This window comes from Mastigoproctus giganteus, chromosome 4 (genome assembly GCF_048544385.1).
Source record: "Mastigoproctus giganteus isolate SK-2022 chromosome 4, ASM4854438v1, whole genome shotgun sequence".
Taxonomy (NCBI): domain Eukaryota; kingdom Metazoa; phylum Arthropoda; class Arachnida; order Uropygi; family Thelyphonidae; genus Mastigoproctus; species Mastigoproctus giganteus.
Window position 1 is genome coordinate 228,686,207 of NC_143578.1, and position 14,732 is coordinate 228,700,938.

Genomic DNA, 14,732 nt, shown 5'->3' on the forward strand with positions numbered 1-14,732 from the left:
CTGCCAGTTACCCGGATGCTTGTAATGATATCATAGTTAAGCTTATATCGATTGTGCTGTTTGCGTCAAACAGGTCACATCATCAGCCCCTTCGACATAATGACCACTGAAGGAAACGTAATTAAATTACGCATATTTCCCACCGTTCGTTGCCCAGAGAATAACAAAATGTTATAAATAAAAAATACTAGTTTTAAAAATGCAACAGAATCATAATGTTCTCTGCTTAGCAACACTTTTAGTCCTGTCCTAACAGGAAGTTTATCGAACGTACTTAAGAGCATCAAAATGCCGTTTCTGCATAGAGGAGTTTCCTCTGGTTCATAATTTCCGAGACATAGTTTATTTGTTTTTAAAAAAACTTTGCAGGTGACATTCAGATTTATTTTAACAATATATACAATTAAATAAATTCAATTAATCGAATATAACGCCTAAATTTATAAAAATATCTCTTTTGTAATTGATTATTTGTAAGTTATCACACTATCAACAAAAATGTTCACTAAAAAAAACATCTCTCAAAGGTAAATCTTTGACACATTTCGATCTTGCCATGTGTGTTTACAGAAAGAAAAGCAGAGTACTGCAATGACAAATTCACAAGACCCTTACGGATTGTGAAGTACAGTACCATGCCGATTTACACAAAGTGTTTTTCTAAAATGTTTGGAGATATCCGGAATTCTAAGCATTAGGAAAAGTTTACGTACGAACAGCAGAGCTTACTTATCACAGATGATGTGCTGAGTAGATTAGAAGAAAGATGACATGACTATAATGCCAAATTTAGTATACATGGAACAAGGTCTATATACACCAAGTTTGGCATCTTTAAATTCAATCAAAGCACTAATCTGCTATGTTGGACTATCGATGCCAGTTTAGACATATGTTGTTTTCTAAAGGCCCTAATATTTACTTGTATATCAGTTACCAACATCAACAGTCAGATTTCAAATGCCACTAGATCTATCTTATCTTTCCATGAGTAATGCGTGCCATTGATGGGGTAGATGGCCTCCAAAATAATGGAACAGAGATGTTCTTTCAATTCTACATGCTTGTATCTCTAGAAATATCATCGTTCGACTCTTATAAAAACTCTCTGAGAACGGTACCGCATTACAAATAAATATAAAGGTCGTTCAAATGAAACTGACTTTCAAAAAATACACTGCTCGACAAAATTATCAGAACAAAATATTTTTCATGAATATTTTATTGTGAACAGTGTCACCGAAGGCGAATATTTGATGTTATAGGTGCCGTAGCATGCAAATTGCAAGTATCCAATAGAAATCGATCTTAAAGAGCCGCACATTATGCAAATTTTTCATGCCTATAAACACAAGGATTGCGACCACATCACGTCATTCCCGTTTTTTTTTTTGGCTTGCTCAGTGGGATAGTCACATATCCAGTACTCAAGATTTCAAGTCTTCGTCGTTTAGGTAATTCTTTCAGATGGCGCGCGGTTGAAGGACATAAAGCCGGGCAGTTGCAGGCGAAGATGGCTCGTTGACTTAATGTGTCATGCAGTGCGTCTCGGCACTACACTATAGAATCAGTTATGAATGTCCACAATGAGGACCTCAGAGGGATTCTCATAACAAGAATCAGATACCTTCCGAAGGGATTGGAGTCCCACTTCCTGGACTCAGAGGAAGAATACAGGGCGCTCTTCCTCTTCGCGCAGGATCTATTCGCCAGGAGGAAAATGCTAATTGCAATCTACAGCAATCAACACAGAGACTGACAAGAAACGCTACCAGATGAAAGAGAAAATCGAAATTCGCGGGACACCAGACTCGACCGAGCGGAACACTTACAACTGGAAGAGACGTTGGGACGAGGATTACCCCATGAGTAATACTGAAAACAGAGAAGAGACTAAATGCAGTACGTTGATCACTGGAGGAGACACCAGGACAGAGGTTTCCCCCATGAGTGACACCAGAAACTGAGAAGAGGCTAAAAGCAGCATAACTGCCAACAGACTGACGGCGACCTGAAGAGGGCACTGTAGCCCCCTTCACCTTTTATTCCAACATCCTTGGGGAGGGGGGAGGGGAAGACCTTCGTTTCCTCCCCTCCTCGCCACCATACATTTTCTACGTTGGTGGAGCATGGTCATGCCTCACTGAAAACTGGGGCTACCTACCCTATTGGTCCCATATTTCTGTCTCTCACCCCACCTCTATCTTTACACTAACGAAAGCCCCACACAAGAAAACTTAATGTGCCAAAAATTCTTTGCGCCCATAATTCGGCATAACAACCTTAGCGATCATATCCCCACACAAACGCATATATCTATTATGTAATTGTACGCGTGTGTGTTTATATATATGTGTGTGTGTGTGTGCATCATCACTAAATTAACATAACGGATTTTTTTTTTTTTTTTTTTAGGTCCTAGCGGCCGAAATCTCAGGAAACTAAGCGGCTGGACCTGCCATAGTAAAACTGAGTCTACTGGGTTCCTGGTCCGCCTCTATGGGGCGTAAGTGGGGCAACGTTGGACCTCAGCAGGTCCAACGTTTGGCGGCTAAATGACCAGATGAACAACGATACACGATACTACACATGAACAACTCCCGCACACTTTTAAATCTCTGGCTGTTGCTGTTATTTGGTTTTTAGGAGTATTAGCAACTAAGGCCATATTGCTCCGGGGATATGCGGTGGTCATTCCCTGACCTTTCCGCATCCTCCGTACTTGGTGGTCACGGGCTCGAACCCCGGTCTAATCAAGGAGCGTGTGCTATGCACTGCTGCTCCTGCCCACCTGGCTACGAAGGTGCCTAAATCTCTGGCATTTCCCAGCGAACTGGTACACCTACAATGAAAGAAACGCGGAGATGGGGGAAACTCCTGGTGCCGTATGACAATAGCACACTTTACACTTATGGAATCAGTTTCAGGAGAGAGGATCCGTTACAAGAAGGGCTGGCCAAGGTAGCTCGAGGGCTACGTCAACCAGAACAGACCGTTACCTGGCTCTAACAGAAAGAAGTAACCCTATGATGTCTTGTCATCAACTCTCTCTTGAAGTTGTTGCAGTCACAGGTGAAAACATTTCCAACCGGACTGTGTTACGATTCAATTCAAATGGACTCTACGCAAGGAAGCCAGTGGTTTGTATCCCATTAACTTCAAAGCACCAAAGAGCTCGTCGAAACTGGTGCCATGAACATGTGACTTGCAGCCCTCACAAATGGGGTTCAGTTCTATTCTCTGATGAGTAACGTTTTAGCCTACAAACATATTCTAGACGGTATTTCATCTGGGGACAACGAGGGATACGGTATCATCCCTTCAACATCAGAGAAAGGGACACACGGTGGAGGCAGTGTTCTCGTTTAGCCAGAATAATGATCAACGGCTGCACCCCTAATCATGTTTTTGATAGGGATACTCTAACTGCCCTGAGGTACCGAGAACAGATCCCTGAATACTATGTGCGACTTTTCAGCGGTGCAGTTGACCCAGATTTTCTCTTCATGCACAACAACGCCACTGCACACAGAGTTCAAGTGATGGAGGAATATCTGAATATCTTGAAGCTGAAGATATCCAACGACTACCGTGGCTAGCACGATCAACAGACTTAAATCCGATCGAACGTGTGTGGGACGCTCTTTGGCGTCACACTGCACGCCGACAGCCAATTACTCGGTCACTTAGTGAGCTAAGGTCTGAACTGGTGGAAGAATGGGATTTGTTGCCACAGAATCTTATAGACACCCTTATATCCAGCTTGGTTCACAGCTATAATGTGACCATATTTTCGGGCGTCTTGTATCGAATTCTGCGATGTGACCTTTCTGATAATTCTTATACAACCCCTAGAAATGTCCCTTATACCTGTCAGACGTTTCTCGCTGCCTGCTCCTTTCTTCGTTATTCTATGATACACCACTATACCAATTTTTTTCCCGCTTCATCGCAAGCTGCACGAGTTACACCACGTTTTCTACGTGTGCTCTGTTAAATTTTGTCGAGCAGTGCAGTTGGGTTGTTTGTTTGTAGGCTTTATGGTGCAAGGGCAGCAAGGCCATAATGCGCCTAACTATGGTGAAGTGCAGTTGGGATGTGAAACTCAATAAATTTTACCGCTTCAGAAGAACGGACAATACTCTTTAGGACCGATGTGCGACTTCTCGTCTGAACTACTGCAATAGACCCGGAGTGTTAAAGACTAGGTGAAATTTCGCATTGTCGTGATCTTTTGTGCGGACTGTGTGAAATGTGCACTGGTGTAAGAAGTCGCACAACAACGGCAGTTTATCAAGACTTGCCGTGTACGAATTTTGCACACCAGGCCACGACAATGCGAAATTTCAGGTAGGCCTTGTAATCAAGCTCATTTGCAGTGGTACAAGCGGGAAGTGCTACAAAACCCAACTTAGAAATGTGATCTGTCACCTTGCGACTATCACATCTTCGTCTCCCTAAAGAAGGAACTCAAAGGCCGTCACTTTCACTCGGACAACGAAGGTGATAGAGACCGCCACACATTAGTTTCACCAGCAGCCAGAGGAGTTCCGTGTCGATGGCGTTTTTCTGATGACATGATAGGACTGATGTGTGAATGCCAAGGGTGCTTACTTTTTTTTTTTATTAGGTGCATCTCTAAACTGTTTATTCTAAAAGCCTGTTTCATTTGAACAACCTTTATAGAATCGTTGTTCGCTTATGAGAATTGTTGTTTATTTTAGTACAATACCGAGATAACTCGTAGCAACGATCTTTCTCATTCTATTTCCATGGTACTGTTGAACCATGGAAACAGAATGAGTTTCAGCTATCCATAATACATTAACTATCCAGTCTAGGTTTTTCATCTCATCTTGAAAAATCATATAAGTATTTCCTTTCTAAAGTGAGGATTGACTGACCTGTTTCTGTATAGTGAATAGCTTTATATCAATGAACTGAAACGAGACCCTGAGGAGTTATTATATTTAGTTCATAAATGGCAATTATAGTGAATTTAAGTATTTTCCATAGGAATCTTTGATTTGCTAATAGGCAATTCTATAGCAAATGGACGTTGTTCAGGACTTTACAAGTCCTGCAAGATGCTACAAAATATACCTGCTGCTGTGTAACTGTAAGCAACCCCTGTTAGAGACCCCATTTTCTTTATATTGCTGTCTGGGAGCATACACTTTATAATAAAGGCACCATATTGTATTTTTATTATTGCCAATAACATAATTTGTATTTCCTTCATAATATTTGATAACAGATCATTTTTTCTATGTACCTCAATCATAGCAAGAAAAACATGTATTATTTATTCATAAGATAAGGCATCGACTTTTTATTTTAATTTTCAATACGTTGGAATCCCTTTCGGCTCCCTCAAGAGTACAAACTTGTAGCGACAATTCTCCGTGGCTGCTTATTGAGCAAATGGGTGTCACTACCCGGTACATACTGCCCAGGAGTCAATAAATTACATGAGCCTTCATTAAAGAGGTAACTTGAGGTAATAAATCGAAGCTTCTGACACCTCATTATCTAAGTACAGCGTTGCTTATTGGCCTTCCAAACCACCTGTTGAAATATTTCATTTGTTCCACGGTCAGAACACCAGCTGCATTAGAGGATGCAAGTTATGGGTAATAAATTGGCTTTTTCTTTATGAACGAGGCTTGAATACAAAAAGAGAAAGAGTACATGTATTCCTATTTGTACAGTGAAGAAAAGTGATGTATGTTCACCATATTGCTCTTGTATGTCTTTTTGAATGAAATTACGTTTTCTTAACTGTTACCGATATCTGTTCTGCCTGTATAATTATAGCTACTAGTAAATATATTCTGCGATTTTCATAGAAAAACCTCTTTTGATTCAAAAAAATGGAACTGGACTGACATGATCAAAGGACGCCAATTTGGTTTAGCAATCAACAGGGCTCTGATACCACTATTGCTTTCGACGAATTTTCAATCACTCTTCTGTATTTTCCTTTTTTGAGTAACATTATACGGTGTAACTTGTTACAGGTAAAGATTATTTACACCAGCATACTTTTTCTGATGAAAACGGCCTGCTTTCAGTTTTAATGTTAAACTTGTCGAAGACCTTTCGTTCGTTTTCTGTTAAAAGACACTGCAGAAAAAAAAGTACTTCTAAGACCTATTTCTACCTGTATTCTCTGCACTCTCTTACATTAACGATCCGATTAACGAAATGTCAATGAATTTTAAGCAACCCCTGAGAAAAAAGTCCATTGGCATCAGATCAGATGATGGCACTATTCCAAATACTAGCAATTAAACAATCCTTAACATTAATTATTGAATACCTACATATTTGTGTATATGAATAAGCTGACACTCTTCATTGGCTCTTAAAAAATGTCTTACAGCTTTTTAATTTAAGCCTTGCCGTAGATGCACATACACTAGTCAAAACAATTACGAGATCCCAGCAGATCCAAACGATGATTGAGTAAATATGATAGCATATGTACCTCATGATGTAGTTGATACTAAGTTGCTATCAATGTATCGAAAATGTACAGCACGTGAATAAACAACGATTTCAGTTTGGTGTATGGTTCCTGGCAACCGGCAGCCATTTCGCACCTGCGATGCATCGAGAAAATCAAGGTACCGATAAGTCGTTGCAGAATCAGTAGCTAATCTTGTTTGAATTCCGTTGCCAGCTAATTAAGTATCAATGGACAGTGCGAAAGAGCTACAATACGTCTTTCTGCTCCCAGACTTGTTTCATGGAACTCAAGTCGGAGAAGCAGGCAGGCCAATCCATACGGACGACACTCTCATCTTCCAACATATTGTTTGCCAGCTATGCCCTATATGGTTGAATGTTGTCGTCCTTCAGAATAAACTATTTGCCTACATCACCATCATAGGGAAGGACCATGGGTTGCCGGATGTCATCTCTACATATACCTGCATATAATCAGGGTTCCGTTCTTGTTGATGTGGAAACCTGTACGACCATAAAACTTAATGCAACTCCATACTAAGATCCAACTTTCACCAAAATGACTGTATTTCTGTACGTTCACAGAATTTTTTTCTGGTTCTTCTTTCACGCCACACTGGAACCAAACGAGAATCCAACTAGTTGTACCTGGACTCAATTTTGAAGAGCATATTGTACCATTCCTCGTTAAATCCCGCTACAATGTTCAAGTGAACACATTCTTTTGGTCCTACGATGCCAGGAATTCAATGGAATGCACCAAATGATTTCGGATAGTTTGGTTGACATCTGCTGCAAAGCGTTCGGTAGCGTTCAAGCAATTTCAGATACTTCGGTACAATAATGAACAGTTGTGTTGTCTTTTGCAGTTGTATTTCGTGAGATGCATCTGCGACATGGTTCCCTAATTAACGAAGCGGTCGCAAACCTAAATTTGAATGTTCTTGACCTGTATTTGTGGGAGAACTTAGTATTTTACATCTATACATCAGTCCATGAACATGTGCTTTCATTGGTGAGAGCGTGTGGTGAGCGTGAAAGCAGCTAAGGCAATGAGGCATCGTAGTCTGTCAATTAAGTGTATTCAGTAGTCTATTTGCCTGTTTGTTGGAGAAAAACCCGAGTTTTACCCCAGAAGAAAAAAAATCATGAAACCGACTTCAGACCGAATAACTCAGTCGCGCATCTCAAAAAAATTCCTCGCTTTCTTCACGGGACTCAAACTCGGGCATTTCCTACGGGATGTGGATAGACGATGATTATACCCACTGCGCTTTGTGGGGGCGCTGTCACTGGGAGGGAGACAGAATGGATATCTGTAGGAGAGATTGTCCAAGAGATTGTGCAGCGATACTTAAATGTTTTGACCAATGTATCTGTCGCCAGAAAGCTCAGTCCACTAGACAGGAACGGGCTTACAACAATTATCCCAAACACGACAAACTACACATTTACTGATCTTCAAGTTGTTCATACAGGCATTTGGCTATTTCAAACACAAGTTAAAATTTTGCTGAATATACATATACTGGATTGGAAAGGATGGCAAAGCTGACATGTTAGTGGTGAGCGATAGTCGAATCACTAGTTTCATCTGCGAATATTTCGAGTATTTCTTCATAACTTAATCTGCTTCCTTCCTCTGGGTCGTTAATATTTAAAAATTTCGTGCACTGCGATGCAAAAATTTAAAATGTTGCCAATCTTTTTTTCCGAAGCTCTTTGATAACTGACATCAAGAGATGCTAAAATCGAATTATTCAAGCTGTTCCGATTGCAGCTATTTGTTTATCTTTCTACTATTCACCTTTCCTCTTCCTCTGTGTTCACAGATAAATGTTTCTGTTGATGAAGCCCCAGGAATAGTTATACGTGAAACTTCACATCAGCGGATTTTCTTTAGGATCACTGTATTCCCAAGACTCGCTGTTTTTTTTTTTTTTTTTTTTTTTGCTTTGTTCTATGTTGACCCTTTTTCATCTTTCGGTCTATCTCACGTGCGCACTCGCACGCACGCACAGCCTTTTAAATACAATATTATACATTACGTTTATCTCTAGGGTCTTTCATCTGTATCTGTTTCTACACAAAGAGGAGACCAGGGACAGGAATAGATTTCTAAGTCCTCGAATATTATGTGGATCTTCTCATGTTTCCTCTGCAGATGTGATGAGATTTTATTTATGTATTAGAGCTTGCAAAAGGATTTTGTTATACCCAATGTGTCCTATATCGCTGAGAAAAAAAGGATTCGCAGGATTGGGAAACTAACTTATCTTTAATTTTGTTCCTAACTTTTCCTTTTTAAATAGATACGTCATTCTGCGAAAACTACTGGAATTCAGTTAAAGGAAATGACTGTGTGAAAGACATCTCCCACAAGAACTATAAGTAGAAGCAAAATGGAAGTGTTCGGATACACGAGCCGAGAAGCCTTAATCTAAAATTAATATCTTAATCTAGAAGCCTTAACCTAAAATTAATATCTTAATCTAGAAGCCTTAACCTAAAATTAATCTTAATCTAGAAGCCTTAATCTAAAATCGTTTTAGTTTTAAATGGATTGATCTGAACATAACAATAGCAATAAAATATTTTCGCTAATGAATCAGAATTTACAATTAACCACTATTACCCATTTCTTTTGTTTTCGCCAGATGGTGTTTAGCGCCACTAGGCGGTGTAAGTAAGAGTTAGTGGTTAACGTTAAACGAAGGCGACAGTCCACTTTCTCACAATAAAAGCCTCGTGCTTGAATGCATAGCGATCTGGTTGTTTTTATTCTCCTGCGTTCCCATAGAGATACCACTTACCATCTTGGGAGAAGAAAGTCAAGTATTGTTTGTGACTATCTTTCCTCCAGTTTCCTGTCACATCTGATCACTGCTGTTAGCAATTTTGGTTCTTCGCGTTAGGCTTTCTAACGATATATTTGCTAATCTAATAACCACCATTACAGAAGCCTTTTTTGCTTTAGATAGGTGACTGTAAAAAAACATTAAAAAATGTATAGCCTACAGAGATAACACTCGTGTATCTCATATTACAAATATACTGTTACGTAATCTTTGTAACATCAAAATAACAATAAAATACTATTATACTTACTTTTATCATACGCTAAAAAAGACTGCTGCCTACAGTAATTTCTATACAACACGTGGAAACTAATTTGCCATTTTCAACAGAATGCCAGGTAATATGCCATGTGACGGCGTTCGCTGCTTGACGATACTTGTTTTTCTTTGATCTTTCCAAGGTACCATTCTCTCCCTCGATAATGGGCAATACCTTGAGCCTTTTCAGTCAATTTTCTTCCAGATTCTCCCATTTTTTGACCCTTTACCTCCAAAAAGGAAGGCATACTGTCTTTAGAATGTACATAATTTGCTATCCAGAAATCAGATGCGGAATCTCTCACGTTCTATATATTCTAAGAACGTGACAGAGATATGGTGGTTACAAAGGTCTGATTTTGCCTTGTTTCCAAGTTCCAGTCATTTTTCTGTTCCAGCAATTCTTTTCATAAACTGAGTTAGCTGGCTCCATTCAACTGGTTACAAACAGTGCTCGATTTCTCATAGAGGGCCTTGCTGATAGCTGTCAACAAGATCCCGTATGTTCTCCGAGTGATTTCAGTTAGTTCTTCTGACAAGGACATCAGTTTTGGAGCTTATTATTAACATTTTGATATCGTGCATTTGCTATGATACATTCACTTCACGTATGGACTTGCTAGATGCAGTGCAGCCGACGCAAGATGTCTGTATGCAGAACACTTCCATAATCGTCCTGTGCCAAATAAGACCTTTCAGACAATACATGAATGCCATGCGGAAAACGGGTTCATTTAGAAAACGAGTTTCAGATGATGGCAGACCCATTTGAACCAGAACAGCAAATCCGACAAACACATGGAACGTTTGAGCGGGTGAGGAAGTCTATGATGATGTGTTTGAAGGATGTTGTTGTTGTGTTATTTGGTTTTTAGGAGCATTAGCAACTAAGGCCATATTACTCGGGGAATATGCGGTGGTTATTCCCTGAACTTTCCGCATCCTCCGTATTTGGTGGTGACGGGCTCGAACCCCGGTCTAATCAAGAAGCGTGTGCTACGCACTGCTGCTCCTTCCCACCTGGCTACGGAGGCGCCTTGAAGGATGTATTATTCAGGTTTTATTCATGTGCATGGTAATTATTTTGAGAATTTACTATAAACGTAAGTAGATAGTTGCTGGAACACAAAAATGGTTGTAACTCGGAAACAAAGCGAAATCTGACCTATGATTACATATTTTTTATTTCTATTAAGTTCCAAATCCATCCAAGAAGTGGGTCCCACATGTTATGATATACCCTGTACACAGTGGTTATAATAAAGTTGCCATTTTAGACCTACGGGCTGACTGCATTAAAATTTTGGAAATCTATTTTTTAAAGAGAAAAAAATTATTCTGAAACTCTCAAAGCGGCACCGCGGTTTCCCCAACTCCATGTTTGTATATTCTGTGTTGCAGTACAAACTCTATAATTACCAGAGAAAGTGTGAGTTTTAGTGGTGGTCTGCGTAGTGTAGTGTAGTGTAGTTTTGGGTTGTGTTGTTCTTCCAGGAATTTAGTCGCAGAGTCCCTAGTGGGACTCCACGTTGCCCATCCTCTGCCCCGGGGAGGCAGGCCGGATGTATTACGGGATAAACAGGCTTCTTGCGGGGGCGAACCCTGGACGATGCCTGAGCTTGCCGGGGAGGGGCCCCAGGGGAAAAAAGTACCCTATAAAGTGAAAAGGGAGCAGAGCAGACAGATGAGGAGGAGAAGAACATTCTCATTCATTCCCCACGTATACACACTTATCCCACTCAATACAGTACCCTGAATAGGACAGCACACACATTTTGTTTGCAGGTTAAGTGGACTTATTTACCATCCAGCACAAGATACACATACTGTCATATACGTATATACGCCTACATTCACTCGCGTACTGACACATCTACATTCACTCACATATATACATATACACACATTTACTCCTACATTTGCATACTTATAAAACACACACAATCACATTTAGACTTATTGTGCTTATATACTCATACTCATGTATCCGCTTATAATTTGTATACTCAGGAAATAATAGTAGACAGATACATTACAAGGGATAATTAAAATATATGGAAATGCATTTATTTTTAGAAGATTGAAGCGAGACGAAGTCTTACAATCAGAGAGACAAACAGACGTTGGCACGAATCTGAGGACAAAAAGCCAAGAATAGAATACACCAGGATTACAGCACATTTCTTTCCAAGTGAGTGGATGAGGGATATCCACTAAGCTATCATGCTCGTTTTAAGTGATAAGATCATTCTCGTACTGCAACGATCGAAATACACATTATCTCGGGGGCCCGCCATTGGCCCGGTAACTGCTGCTCTGCCCACTATCCGTCCACTCCTGGAACACCTTAGCTACAGTACTCCGCGAACAGCCCACAAGATTCGCAGTTTCCGTAATAAATACTGCCACTCTTCAACCTTTACCTGACAATCATCACTTTTTCGAAGTTCGTTTGATTACGTGCCTTGCCCATGTCGATCAAATACTTCGTATAAACCGCATGCCACGAAACTGTAGCATCATATTTACCGGTTCTCACCGCAACGCAATTGGCTGTTCCTCTGCCACAGGCGGAGACGAACAGCCAATTGATAAAACAAGGGATAGTCATGATGTTTTCACTGAACATTATATGTTGCCAAATAACAGAAATATATCACAAATCATTTAATTAAATTATTGATCCCATTATCTCAATTGTCATGATCTGCTAATTGAAACTGGATGTCAAAAAATGGACCCAACATCGGAAGTTTCATGATGAATCAGCTTGCGAAAAAAAATTTCAATTTAACTGCAACTCGTCTATTTAAAGATATATTAATTTAAACCTTTGTAAGTTTTGTGTGCTATTTTGGTGATCGCTGAAATACAATACTTAAAGAAGGCATTAGATGTGAAAAACCTAACCAGGCCTTTGGAACAGACATTGATAGTTTATTATTAATAACAAACTTGCATTGCGAATTTCTCTTATTAGAGTAGGAAAATGTTTAACACAGTTTTAAATTTTTGAAAATTTAGCAATAGTCCATTAGAGAGAAGCCATTGAGCAATAATGGTGACAATTCTTTAAGGTTTGTAGGCAGACAGATTATAAAAAAACATCAGAAAAAAACTTTAATAATTGTCCGCATAAGACAGGACTGGGGTGCTAGAGAATTGTAGCACGACATCATTTACATAAGCATTAACTAGCAGAGGGCCAAACAAACGAAAAACATTTACAGAATGAACCATTAAGGGACACTCTTAATTCTCTTCGTGTGGTGTAAATCCTTTAAGGAACTTAAAGAACGTCTGATGCCCTGGAAAAACGATTTAGATACGTTTGACGTGAATCAGAGAATCGAAGGCACGAGACAGTCCGCTGTAAATAGAATGTTTTAGAATACAGGCCGACAGCATTAATACCAAAAACGCATCTCTTAAAAGTGTTAGAAGTTGGAAACAGCGGATCTCCCAAAGGAAAACCATACAGATTAGGAGAGAAAAAAAAAAATGTACTCAAGTAGTGCGTAATTTTTATGAAAACCAAGGAACTGAATATTTTTTTATGAAATTAAAAAAGAAGAGAATAAACAGAGACAGAACCAGAAGAAAGAGGATAGAAAAAGCTATAGAGGAAGAGAAAAAAAAAAGAGAAGAAGATAGTAAGAGAAGAAAAATAAAGATAAAGAGAGGAAAATAGCAAGAATGAAAGTAGGAAGACGAAGAATGAATGAGAGAAAGGGAAATGGCGAAAGACAGAGAGAGAGAGATCAGAGGAGAATAAAGAGAAAAGCCAAATTTAAATAATCTGTATCCAAATTCCAATACAGATACAACAGCTGCAAATACTTTGTTGTGAACACCGCAAAAATATTTACTGTGAAAAACTGTTGCTAGGATACCGTCACCGATAGTTTGTTTCCAATTCTGAGATTTTTAGAATTTCTAATGCAACAGTTTCGTTTAATGTAATGAATTTGAATAAGCCGTATCTTTAAATCTTCTTGCACCTCTAAAGGCAATGATAGAGGGCCGTAGGCGTCTGGCGCTGGACATTAATAAAGGAAAAGATACTAATATTTTTTTCGACGCCTTACTGGATTAGAGAAATAGAACAGAAGAAAAAATATGGTTTTGCGGAGACACCGGCGAAGATGGAATTTTCTGTTTTTTGTTAAAGGATTTGGGAAGTGACGAAAGCAAGCCAGCGTGAATCAGGGAAAATTGGAAGTGACATTTAACCCTTCCTTCTGTGTCGACACACTTCGGAAGCGGAAGGCGGCAGGAAGAAATTAGAGAAAAATGGGTGGAACGAGAGAACAGAAAAAGAAAGGGATGCACCCAAAATACTTATTTGTTTTTAACTAATACCATTGTGCTACCATCTGGTGTGTTTTCGGGTAACAACATCGGCTTTGTTGAGAAGGAGATGCGTGGATGAAGGCAGCGACAGCATTCAATGAATAAGAATAGCAAAAGGAGAAAAGATTTAAAAAAAAAAAAAAAAGGACAGTTATAGTTTGGGTAAAAATTTTGAGGAACAGAAACAAGAAATGTGAAATAATTCATTTTCAATTTTGGCACTGCATCGATAATGGCTGAAATGCAGCAGCATGCGCATTAAGTAAAATAAAAAAGAAAAAAAAATACTTCATTCACGTAAATTTTGAATGAAGGATCAGGAGTGATATTCATACTGTGTTTTTTATATCGATCTTAGTCCACATTACACCAATGTCTTACATGTATCTGTTCAACAGTGAGTTTTCACAGGATGAACTGCTTTTGCGTGGGATAAGAAACACGGAAAAGTTTATGAATGAAACACCTATATTTCCTACACTACCTCCACTGATATCGGCTAACTACAGCCCCGACTGAAGAGGCCTTTAAGAACTTCTCAAGTCTTCGTCAGGATTCGAATCTAGAGGAACCAGAAGTGGCGAATAAAATTCTAAAAGCACTGATCACAAAATTCAAAGCGTATTAATTTGGCGTATTCAGTTTGGTATAGTTTCGGAGACAAAGAATATTACTTTGATAGTATCAAAGAGGTGACTTTTTCGCATGTCTTCCGCATTAGGAACAACAGGGGAGGCATATAGGACCTTTACACACTACTCACGTGGCAAATGAAAGATGATGAAGTCAAAA